At 41.5% G+C, this 11,747-nt stretch overlaps 1 long non-coding RNA gene across 1 annotated transcript; it reads left to right on the plus strand.

The window, feature by feature from the left end:
• The first annotated feature begins 2,635 nt into the window (after positions 1–2,635).
• On the plus strand, positions 2,636–5,536 carry LOC111972639 (uncharacterized). The gene is made up of 3 exons (XR_002878496.2): positions 2,636–2,706; positions 4,955–5,058; positions 5,488–5,536. It is a non-coding gene; the product is annotated as an uncharacterized lncRNA (long non-coding RNA).
• The last annotated feature ends 6,211 nt before the right edge of the window (positions 5,537–11,747 follow it).

The raw sequence follows: 11,747 nt of genomic DNA on the forward strand, positions 1-11,747 counted from the left end.
TCAGGTACCCTAATATGTAAATAAATGATACAATTTAAGACGGAATGTAGTATGTTCAATACCAGAGATAAATAACGAAGTGTGCACCCTCATCCACGAGCGCCACAAGACTAGAGTCCTAATGAGAGACACCTTGAAAAACTACAACTACTTGCTCATTTTTCAAAAAACAAGCCTGAAACCCTTTCTAAAGACTGTTGACATCTAGTGGAAGCCATTGAAACTGCAATCTGGGAGGAATTCCTTTGAATATCCCATAGACAAGCATTGGAATGGCCTGTGACCTCAACAACAAAAAAATTCTGGATGGATTCTCCTCAGGTTTTCACCTGCCATGTCAGTTCTGTTATACWCACAGACATTATTTTAACAGTTTTAGAAATTTCCGRGTGTTTTGTATCCAATGCTACCAATTATATGCATATCCTGGCTTCTGGGCCTGGGTAACAGGCAGTTTATTTTGGGCACGTCAGTCATCCGAACTTCCGAATACAGCCCCCCAGCCCAAAGAGGTTGTAATAATGTTTACTCATCTCAAATGTATATACTGCATTCTATTCTACTGAATTTTTGTCAAAGCCACTCCGACATTGCTCATCCATATATTGATATATTCTTAATTCCAGTCCTTTACTTAGACTTGTGTGTATTATGTATTTGTTGTGAAATGGATGGTTATTACTTGTTAGATATTGCTGCACTGTCGGAACTAGAAGCAGAAGCATTTCACTACACCCGCAATAACATCTGCTAAACACGTGTATGTGACCAATACATTTTGATTTTATATTAAGTCAGTTAAGAACAAATTCTGATTTACAATGATGGCCTACCCCGGCCAAGCCCTAACCCACATGTCGCTGGGCTAATTGTGCACTGCCCTATGGGACTCCCAATCACAGCCAGTTGTGATACAGCCTGGAATCAAACCAGGGTCTGTAGTGATGCCTTTAGCTCTGAGATGCAGTGCCTTAGACCGCTGCGCTAAATCAATAATAAGTGATATCCGTATCGCCATAGACTGCACCACTGCTGTCATCCTTACCACCAAGCAAGTTGGATAGTCTTTGGATGCCGACAGAAGTTGCAGCATTGGAAGACATAACTTGGAATTTAGACTACAAAAGCCTATTCATGCACTTTTCCCGAGATCGATCAATGAATCAATCAAATKTATTTTTATAAAGGCCTTTTACATCAGCAGATGTCATAAAGTGCCTCTACAGAAACTCAGCCTAAAATCCCAAAGGGAATTCTAGGAAAAACTCCCTAGAAAGGCAGAAACCTAGGAAACCTTCTGGCTGTGGAGAGTACAAGGCCAGATCTTTCTTCAAGATGTTCAAACGTTCATAGATGACGAGCAGGGTCAAATAACAATCACAGTGGTTATAGAGGGTGCAACAGGTTAACACCTCAGAAGTAAATGTAATTTGTCTTTTCATAGCCAAGCATTCAGAGGTCGAGACAACAGTTGTGGTGGAGAGGGAGAGGGAGACAGAGGGTCAAAATAGCAAGTTAGCATGTCCGGTGAACAGGTCAGGGTTCCATAGCCGCAGGCAGAACAGAAGAAACTGGATCCGCAGCAAGACAAGGTGGACTGGGGACAGAGACAGCCAGGGGTTGTCAGGCCAGGTAGTCCTGAAGAATCCTAGTGCTCAGGTCCTCTGGTAGAAGAGAGAGAGCGAGAGAGAGAGAAGTGAGAATTATAGAGAGTATGCTTAAGATCACACAGAACACCAGATAAGACAGGATAATTACACACAATAGTATAGACTGATCCTAGCCCCGTGGCACATAGACTATTGCAGCAGAGATACTGGAGACTGAGACAGGGTGGACAGGAAGATCACTTCAGTGACTCAACCCACTCAAGTTGTGTACAGCAAAAAATCCTGGCACAACGTGATGCACCCCTCCCAGGGACGGCATGGGAGACAACTAGAAACCCTGTGACTCAGCTTCCAAAATAGGATCAGAGGCAGAGAATCCCAGTGGAGAGAGGGGAGTCGGCCAGGCAGAGACAGCAAGGGTTGTTCGTCACTCCACTGCCTTGTCTTTCACCTTTGCACCTCAGGGCCAGACTACACTCAATCATAGGACCGACTAAAGAGATCAGTCTTCAATAAATGATTAAAGGTTGAGGCCGAGTCTGCATCTCTCACATGGATCGGCAGACCATTCAATAAAAATGTTGCTCTATAGGAGAAAGCCCTGCCTCCAGCTGTTTGCTTTGAAATTCTTGGACGAATAAGTCCTGCGTCTTGTGACCATAATGTATGTGTAGGTATGTACTGCAGGACCAAATCGGAGAGAGAGTTAGTCCATGTAATGCATTGTTGTTTAGCAGTAAAACCTTGAAATCAGCCCTAGCCTTAATAGGATTCCAGTGTAGAGAGGCTAGCACAGGATTAATATGATCACATTTTTGGATTCTAATCAAGATTCTGACTCAACTATAATCTCACAGTTCAAGGACAAGGAGGTGAGTGCCTTTATTATATTTAATCAAATGTTTTGATGTGAAATGTGGAAAGGGAAAGGGCAAGGGCAATATCTAGTCAGTTGTACAACTGAATGCATTCAACTGAAATGTCTCTTCCGCAATTAACCCAACCCTTCTGAATCAGAGTACAGTGGCAAATCGGCAAGAGACACACAGAAACCTTTTTGCCCTTCCTTGAGAAGTCAATTTAGAGAGTCGGAGAGGTAAGATAATAAATGTACTTTTCACATTTTATATTGAAATTATGGAAATTATTTGACTGAGTTCATTTTTAAGTATGACCTTTCACAGGGTTCAGGTATAAATAGAAATGTAATATTTGTTCAAGGTTTAACAATGTGAATACAGAAGAGTAAATTAAGGACTCTTAGATAACATATGATGCTTGTGACACTGTGTCACAATTATTAAAATAAGTAATCTTTCTCATATCTTAGCTGAAGTCGGAAGTTTACATACACCTTAGCCAAATACATTTAAACTTAGTTTTTCACAATTCCTGACTTTTAATCCCAGTAAATTTTCCCTGTTTTAGATCAGTGAGGATCACTACTTTATTTTAAGAATGTGAAATGTCGGAATAACAGTAGAGAGAATGATTTATTTCAGCTTTAATTTCTTTCATCACATTCCCAGTGGGTCAGAAGGTTACATACACTCAATTAGTATTTGGTAGCATTGCCTTTAAATTGTTTAACTTGGGTCAAATGTTTCGGGTAGCCTTCCACAAGCTTCCCACAATAAGTTGGGTGAATTTTGGCCCATTCCTCCTGACAGAGCGGGTGTAACTGAGTCAGGTTTGTAGGCCTTCTTGCTCGAACACGCTTTTTCAGTTCTGCCCACAAATGTTCTATAGGATTGAGGTCAGGGCTTTGTGATGGCCATTCCAATACCTTGACTTTGTTGTCCTTAAGCCATTTTGCCACAACTTTGGAAGTATGCTTGGGGTCACTGTCCATTTGGAAGACCCATTTGCAGTCAGGAAGCTTTAACTTCCTGACTGATGTCTTGAGATGTTGCTTCAATATATCCACATAATTTTACTCCCTCATGAAGCCATCTATTTTGTGAAGTGCACCAGTCCCTCCTGCAGCAAAGCACCCCCAAAACATGATGCTGCCACGCCCGTGATTCACGGTTGGGATGGTGTTCTTTGGCTTGCAAGCCTCCCCCTTTTTCCTCCAAACATAACGATGGTCATTATGGCCAACAGTTCTATTTTTGTTTCATCAGACCAGAGGACATTTCTCCAAAAAGTACAATCTTTGTCCCCATGTGCAGTTGCAAACCGTAGTCTGGCTTTTTTTATGGCCGTTTTGGAGAAGTGGCTTCTTCTTTGCTGGACGGCATTTCAGGTTATGTCGATATAGGACTCGTTTTACTGTGGATATAGATACTTTTGTACCTGTTTCCTCCAGCATTTTCACAAGGTCTTTGCTGTTGTTCTGGGATTGATTTGCACTTTTCACACAAAAGTACGTTAATCTCTAGGAGACAGAAAGCGTCTCCTTCCTGAGCGGTATGACGGCTGTTTATACTTGCGTACTATTGTTTGTACAAATGAACGTGGTACCTTCAGGCGTTTGGAAATTGCTCCCAAGGATGAACCTGACTTGTGGAGGTCTACCATTTTTTTCTGAGGTCTAGGCAGATTTCTTTTGATTTTCCCATGATGTCAAGCATAGAGGCACTGAGTTTGAAGGTAGGCCTTGAAATACATCCACAGGTACACCTCCAATTGACTCAAATTATGTCAATTAGCCTAACAGAAGCTTCTAAAGCCATGACATCATTTTCTGACCCACTGGAATTGTGATACAGTGAATTGTAAGTGAAATAATCTGTCTGTAAACAATTGTTGGAAAAATTACTTGTGTCATGCACAATGTAGATGTTCTAACTGACTGGACAAAACTATAGTTTGTTAACAAGACGTTTGTGGAGTGGTTGAAAAACGAGTTTTAATGACTCCAACCTAAGTGTATGTAAACTTACGTCTTCAACTGTATGTATTCTACAGATCCAGGAGTGCATGCTATGTGCATCGTTTTGAGCATGAATTTCAGATTAAATTACATTTATTGCGATTGGATCAGTATGTACAGAAAAGACAAGTTAAAATATTCACCAAAATTCAGCAGAGATGTGACCAACCATTTGTTCAGTCATATGTTTCCTTCTTCATCAGACCGCAACAATTTTCTTCTTAGCATTCCAATCAGGTTAATGAATATTAATAAGTAACATAATCAGGAAAACAGACCAAAAATACCTCAGCTGTCACCATAATTGGTGCTTGTTTAGTTGTGTTTTTTCGTATAATTTTTTTGGCAACCATGCTATCTCACAATCTGCACACCATATGGTATTCCATTGGGGGAAAAAATCTAAAATGTGTAATATTGACAGTATGATGTTTTGTTTTGTATATCTTATGCTATATTCATACAGATATGGCCTCACCAAAGACAGTTTGGTACTTTAGTGTCCTCTTGGTATTTTGCTGTAGTCTGGAAAAACAAGATTGCTTGGAAACTCCAAATGTAACATCAGAGGTAAGATGCCAGTAAATAAACTTCAAATACTTCACAAATTGTTCACAAGGCGATATTTAGCATGTCAGAGAAATACAATATTGTTTGAGCTACGTATCTTTAGGTGTATCACTATTAATATAATATGTTTCAAAACAGATTTGTTTGTTCGTTCCATTGGTGCAATTACAGCATGTATACATTATAATTACACAAACAGCACAGTTGTGCAACTGTATCCACATTGTAGTAACACTGCACATCCCTGTGTATCTACCATGCCAATACATAGGTCGCAGTTGTAAATGAGAACTTGTTCTGAACTGGCCTACCTGGTTAAAAAAAGGTGAAATAAAAAAATATAGGGGGACTTTTCTGTGTTAAAACACATACTTCATTTGACGCAATGATACAAATCAATGTTTTTTTAATTAAATCTATCTTTTCCAGGAATCACCCACTGATGGATCGCAAGTTCCTTCTGGAGAAAAGCAAGAGGGTGAGTCAGCTCAAACCTACATGTCTGCCCCCATAATGTGCCTTTAGGCACCTTAGAAAATGACCAAAAAAAATCATATTTTTTATGTTCACACAAATCCGAAACGATTAAAACATCATTATTTATCTCACTGCTATTTGCCATTGGATTTTTGCTGTGTGCAGTATATCTGCTGCGTGCATGTTTTTATTTACTTATTACATTTCTTAAATGCCCAGATAAATCTACCCTGATTGATTTTATATTGACAAATGTTCCACATAAATATTCTGCGGTTGGTGTTTTTTGTAATGATTTAAGTGAACATTGTGCTGTTGTTGCTGTTAGAAATACTAAGGTTCCTAAGACAAACCCACGTTTTATTCGTAAGAGAAATTTGAAGTATTTTAATGAGCAGGCTTTTCTCCATGATTTGTTTTATTTTGACTGGAGCAAGATTGAGCTTATCTTATCTTATCTTCCACTTATGTGGAACCTACCTGGAAATTCTTTCATTATGTTTTTTTCCAAATTGTAAACAAACATGCCCCATTCCGCAGGTTCAGGGTTAAAGGGCGGGATAACTTCTTATGGCTGCAGTCCCGTTAACGGGATCGATATGACAACAGCCAGTCGAAGTGCAGGGCGCCAAATTCAAAAAACAGAAATCTCATAATTAAAATTCCTCAGACATTCATGTGTCTTATATCATTTTAAAGGTAATCTTGTTGTTAATCCCACCAAAGTGTCCGATTTCAAATAGGCTTTTTAGCGAAAGCACTACAAACAATTATGTTAGGTCACCACAAAACCACAATAATCACAGCCATTTTTTCCAGCTAAAGATAGCTTCACAAAAACCAGAATAGAGATAAAATTAATCACTAACCTTCGATTATTTTCATCAGATGACACTCATAGGACTTCATGTTACACTTTGGAAAAAAACATAATGAAAGAATTTCCAGGTAGTTTCCACATGTTTTGTTTGGTTAAATTCATATTTATCTTCAAAAAATCTGAGTTTACATTGAGGCGTTAGATTCACTAGTTGCAAAAACATCAAGTGACTTTGCATAGCCACATCGTTTCAACAGAAATACTCATCAAATATAGATGATAATACAAATTATAAACATGGAATTATAGATATACCTCTCCTTAATGCAACCGCTGTGTCAGATTTCAAAAAAACTTTACGGAAAAAGAAACGCACGCTATAATCTGAGACGGCGCTCAAAAGTAAAACACCACAGCCGCAAAATGGCGTCAACATAAACAAAGAAATACATGATAATATTCCCTTACCTTTGATGATCTACATCAGAAAGCACTCCAGGAATCCCAGGTCCACAATAAATGTTTGTTTTGTTCGAAAAAATCCATTATTAATGTCCAAATACCTTCTTTTGTTAGCGCGTCTGGTATACATATCCAAACGCTAATTCTGGTCAGCGTTATATCGGACAAAAACTTCAAAAAGTGATATTACCGGTCGAAGAAACATTTCAAACTAAGTACAGAATCAATCATTAGGATGTTTTTAACATATAGCTTCAATAAAGTTCCAACCGGAGTATTCTTTCTTGTCTTCGTGAGCAATGGAACGCAAGTGACTACCATGAGGAATAAGCATGATCAGAAAATGGCTGMYTGMYRGACACCTGACTGATTCTGCTMTCATTSWYWCCCACAACAYCATAGAAGTCTCATTRTAATTTATATTGATGGTTGACATCTAGTGGAACCCCTAGGCAGTGCACAATCATTCATATTTCAAGGGGATTTCATTAGGGACTCTGGTGAATACAGACAAGCTCAGATTTCTGACTTCCTGTTTTGATTTCAACTCAGGATTTTGCCTGCCAATATGAGTTCTGTTAATCTCACAGACATAATTCAAGCAGTTTTAGAAACTTTTGAGTGTTTTCTATCCAATACTAATAATAATATGCAAATATTAGCAACTATGACTGAGGAGCAGGCCGTTTGATATGGGCACCTTTCATCCAAGCTACTCAATACTGCCCCTTCAGCCATAAGAAGATAATCCATGGTTTTCTTCTGAGCTGTCTTGTATTATTCACGACCGTAATCTAGCCTGGGCTAAAGCAAGGAAATCATGTTCTGATGCTGATTGGCTTATTTTTTAGGCAGTCACGAAACAAGTGTTCTTTTCTTCTCAGGAAGGCCAAGTCTGAATATTTTACGTCTGTTACCACTGATAACCTGAATGACCCTAGAAAGTTTTGGAAGGTTATTAAGTCTATGTCTGGTAACAGTAATGTTAATGAATTACCGTCATGTGTTTTGAAGGACTCTGTTGCTATATATGACAAAACTGAAATGCTGAATTGTTTCAATGAGCACTTTGTATCATCTGGTAGACTGTTTGATTCAGTGTTCTCTGTCTCTGTACAACCCTGTGTGGATGAACCAGTGAGAGCTGGTCAAACTTTTAGCTTTTTGCCATTCTCAGTGCAGATGGTACATAAAGCCCTGAAACCCTTAGATCAGAGAAAGCCTGCAGGTCCTGATCTTTTGGATCCCTGCTTTTTAAATCTGGCAGCTGATTTCATAGCTGAACCACTTACATATCTGTTCAATCTAACCCTGGACTGTAATGAAATTCCAAAGATCTGGATATCAGCATTTGTACTACCACTTTTAAWAGGGGGAGATCAAAATCTTTTAAATAATTATAGGCCAATCTCAAAGCTGTCACCCCTGGTGAAAACACTTGAAACCCTTGTGAGTGAACAGCTAAAATAGTTTTTATTTACTTACTCTATTTTATCAATGTACCAATCGGGCTTCAGGAAGAAGCATAGCACAATTACCACAGCCATGAAGGTTTTAAATGATATCACTGAAGCCCTTGACAAAAAAACAGGACTGTGTCTCACTTTTTATTGATCTCTCTAAGGCTTTTGATACAGTTGATCATGCTATACTAAGGCAGAGATTGTCGAGTGTAGGTCTTTCAGAGCATGCAATTTGCATGGTTTGCTAACTCCCTGTCTGATAGAACTCAGTGCACTCAATTTGATGGGATTATGTCTGTTAAATTGTCTGTCTTTAAATCAAATCAATCAAATCAAATCAAATTTTATTAGTCACATACACATGGTTAGCAGATGTTAATGCGAGTGTAGCGAAATGCTTGTGCTTCTAGTTCCGACAATGCAGTAATAACCAACAGTATCTAACCTAACAATTCCACGCTACTACCTTACACACACACACAAGTGTGAAGGGATAAAGAATATGTACATAAAATATATGAATGAGTGGTGGTACAGAACGGCTGGCAGATGCAGTAGATGGTATAGAGTACGGTATATACATATGAGATGAGTACTGTAGGGTATTGTAAACATAAAGTGGCATAGTTTAAAGTGGCTAGTGGTACATGTATTGCATAAAGATGGCAAGATGCAGTAGATGATATAGAGTACAGTATATACATTGAGATGGGTAATGTAGGGTATGTAAAACATTGTATTAGTGGCATTGCTTAAAGTGGCTAGTGGTACATTTTTACATAATTTCCATCAATTCCCATTTTTAAAGTGGCTGGAGTTGAGTCAGTATGTTGGCAGCGGCCGCTAAATGTTAGTGGTGGCTGTTTAACAGTCTGATGGCCTTGAGATAGAAGCTGTTTTTCAGTCTCTCGGTCCCTGCTTTGATGCACCTGTACTGACCTCGCCTTCTGGATGATAGCGGGGTGAACAGGCAGTGGCTTGGGTGGTTGTTGTCCTTGGATGCTATCTTATGGCCTTCCTGTGACATCGGGTGGTGTAGGTGTCCTGGAGGGCAGGTAGTTTGCCCCTGGTGATGCGTTCTGCAGACCTCACTACCCTCTGGAGAGCCTTACGTTGTGGGCGGAGCAGTTGCCGTACCAGGCGGTGATACAGCCCGCACAGGATGCTCTCGATGTTGCATCTGTAGAAGTTTGTGAGTGCTTTTGGTGACAAGCCGAATTTCTTCAGCCTCCTGAGGTTGAAGAGGCGCTGCTGCGCCTTCTTCACAACGCTGTCTGTGTGGGTGGACCAATTCAGTTTGTCCGTGGATGTGTACACCGAGGAACTTAAAACTTTCCACCTTCTCCACTACTGACCCGTCGATGTGGATAGGGGGGTGCTCCCTCTGCTGTTTCCTGAAGTCCACAATCATCTCCTTTGTTTTGTTGACGTTGAGTATGAGGTTATTTTCCTGACACACACACTCCGAGGGCCCTCACCTCCTCCCTGTAGGCCGTCTCGTCGTTGTTGGTGATCAAGCCTACCACTGTAGTGTCATCCGCAAACTTGATGATCGAGTTGGAGGCGTGCATGGCCACGCAGTCGTGGGTGACCGGGAGTACAGGAGAGGCTCAGAACGCACCCTTGTGGGGCCCCAGTGTTGAGGATCAGCGGGGTGGAGATGTTGTTACTACCCTCACCACCTGGGGGCGGCCGTCTCAGGAAGTCCAGGACCCAGTTGCACAGGGCGGGGTCGAGACCCAGGGTCTCGAGCTTGATGACGAGTTTGGAGGGTACTATGTGTTTAAATGCTGAGCTGTAATCGATGAACAGCATTCTCACATGGGTATTCCTCTTGTCCAGATGGGTTAGGGCAGTGTGCAGTGTGGTTGCGATTGCGTCGTCTGTGGACCTATTGGGTCGGTAAGCAAATTGGAGTGGGTCTAGGGTGTCCGGTAGGGTGGAGGTGATATGGTCCTTGACTAGTCTTCAAAGCACTTTCATGATGACGGAAGTGAGTGCTACGGGGCGATAGTCGTTTAGCTCAGTTACCTTAGCTTTCTTGGGAACAGGAACAATGGTGGCCCTCTTGAAGCATGTGGGAACAGCAGACTGGGATAAGGATTGATTGAAATATGTCGTAAACACACCAGCCAGCTGGTCTGCGCATGCTCTGAGGACGCGGCTGGGAATGCCGTCTGGGCCTGCAGCTTGCGAGGTTAACACGTTTAATGTTTTACTCACCTCGGCTGCAGTGAAGGAGAGCGCAGGTTTTGGTAGGGGCCGTGTCAGTGGCACTGTATTGTCCCAAAGCGGGCAAAAAGTTGTTTAGCCTGTCTGGGAGCAAGACATCCTGGTCCTCGACGGGGCTGGTTTTCTTTTTGTAATCCGTGATTGACTGTAGACCTGCCACATACCTCTTGTGTCTGAGCTGTTGAATTTCGACTCGATTTTGTCTCTGTACTGAGACTTTAGCCTGTTTGATTGCCTTGCGGAGAGAATAGTACTGTTTGTATTCGGTCATGCTTCGGTCACCTTGCCCTGGTTAAAAGCAGTGGTTCGCGCTTTCAGTTTCACGCGAATGCTGCCGTCAATCCACGGTTTCTGGTTTGGGAATGTTTTTATCGTTGCTGTGGGTACGACATCGTCATGCACTTCCTAATGAACTCGCTCACCGAATCAGCATATTTTCGTCAATATTGTTGTTGGACGCGATGCGGAAATATTCAATCCGCGTGATCGAAGCAGTCTTGAAGCGTGGATTCAGATTGGTCGGACCAGCGTTGAACATACCTGAGCGCGGGAGCTTGTTGTTTGAGTTTCTGTTTGTAGGCAGGAATCAACAAAATGGAGTCGTGGTCAGCTTTTCCGAAAGGGGGGCGGGGAGGGCTTGTAAGCGTCGCGGAAATTAGTGTAGCATATGGTCCAGTGTTTTTCCAGCCCTGGTAGCACAATCGATATGCTGATAGAATTTAGGGAGTTTTTGTTTTTAGATTAGCCTTGTTAAAATCCCCAGCTACGATGAATGCAGCCTCAGGGTGTGTGGTTTCCAGTTTACAAAGAGTCAGATAAAGTTCGTTCAGGGCCATCGATGTGTCTGCTTGGGGGGGAATGTATACGGCTGTGATTATGAATTGACGAGATTCCTTGGTAGATAATGCGGTCGACATTTGATTGTGAGGAGTTCTAGATCAGGTGAACAGAACGACTTGAGTTCTTGTGTGTTATTATGATGGTCACACCATTCTCGTTAATCATAAGGCATACCCCCCGCCCCTCTTCTTACCGGAAAGATGTTTGTTTCTGTCGGCGCGATGCATGGAGAAACCAGCTGGCTGCACCGCACTCCGTTCAGCGTCCCTTGAGTTAGCCATGTTTCCGTGAAGCAGAGCACGTTGCAATCCCTGATGTCTCTCTGGAATGCTACCGTGCTCGGATTTCATCAACCTTATTGTCAAGAGACTGACATTGGCGAGTAGTATGCTAGG

The sequence above is a fragment of the Salvelinus sp. IW2-2015 genome, linkage group LG14 (genome assembly GCF_002910315.2).
Source record: "Salvelinus sp. IW2-2015 linkage group LG14, ASM291031v2, whole genome shotgun sequence".
Classification (NCBI taxonomy): Eukaryota; Metazoa; Chordata; class Actinopteri; order Salmoniformes; family Salmonidae; genus Salvelinus; species Salvelinus sp. IW2-2015.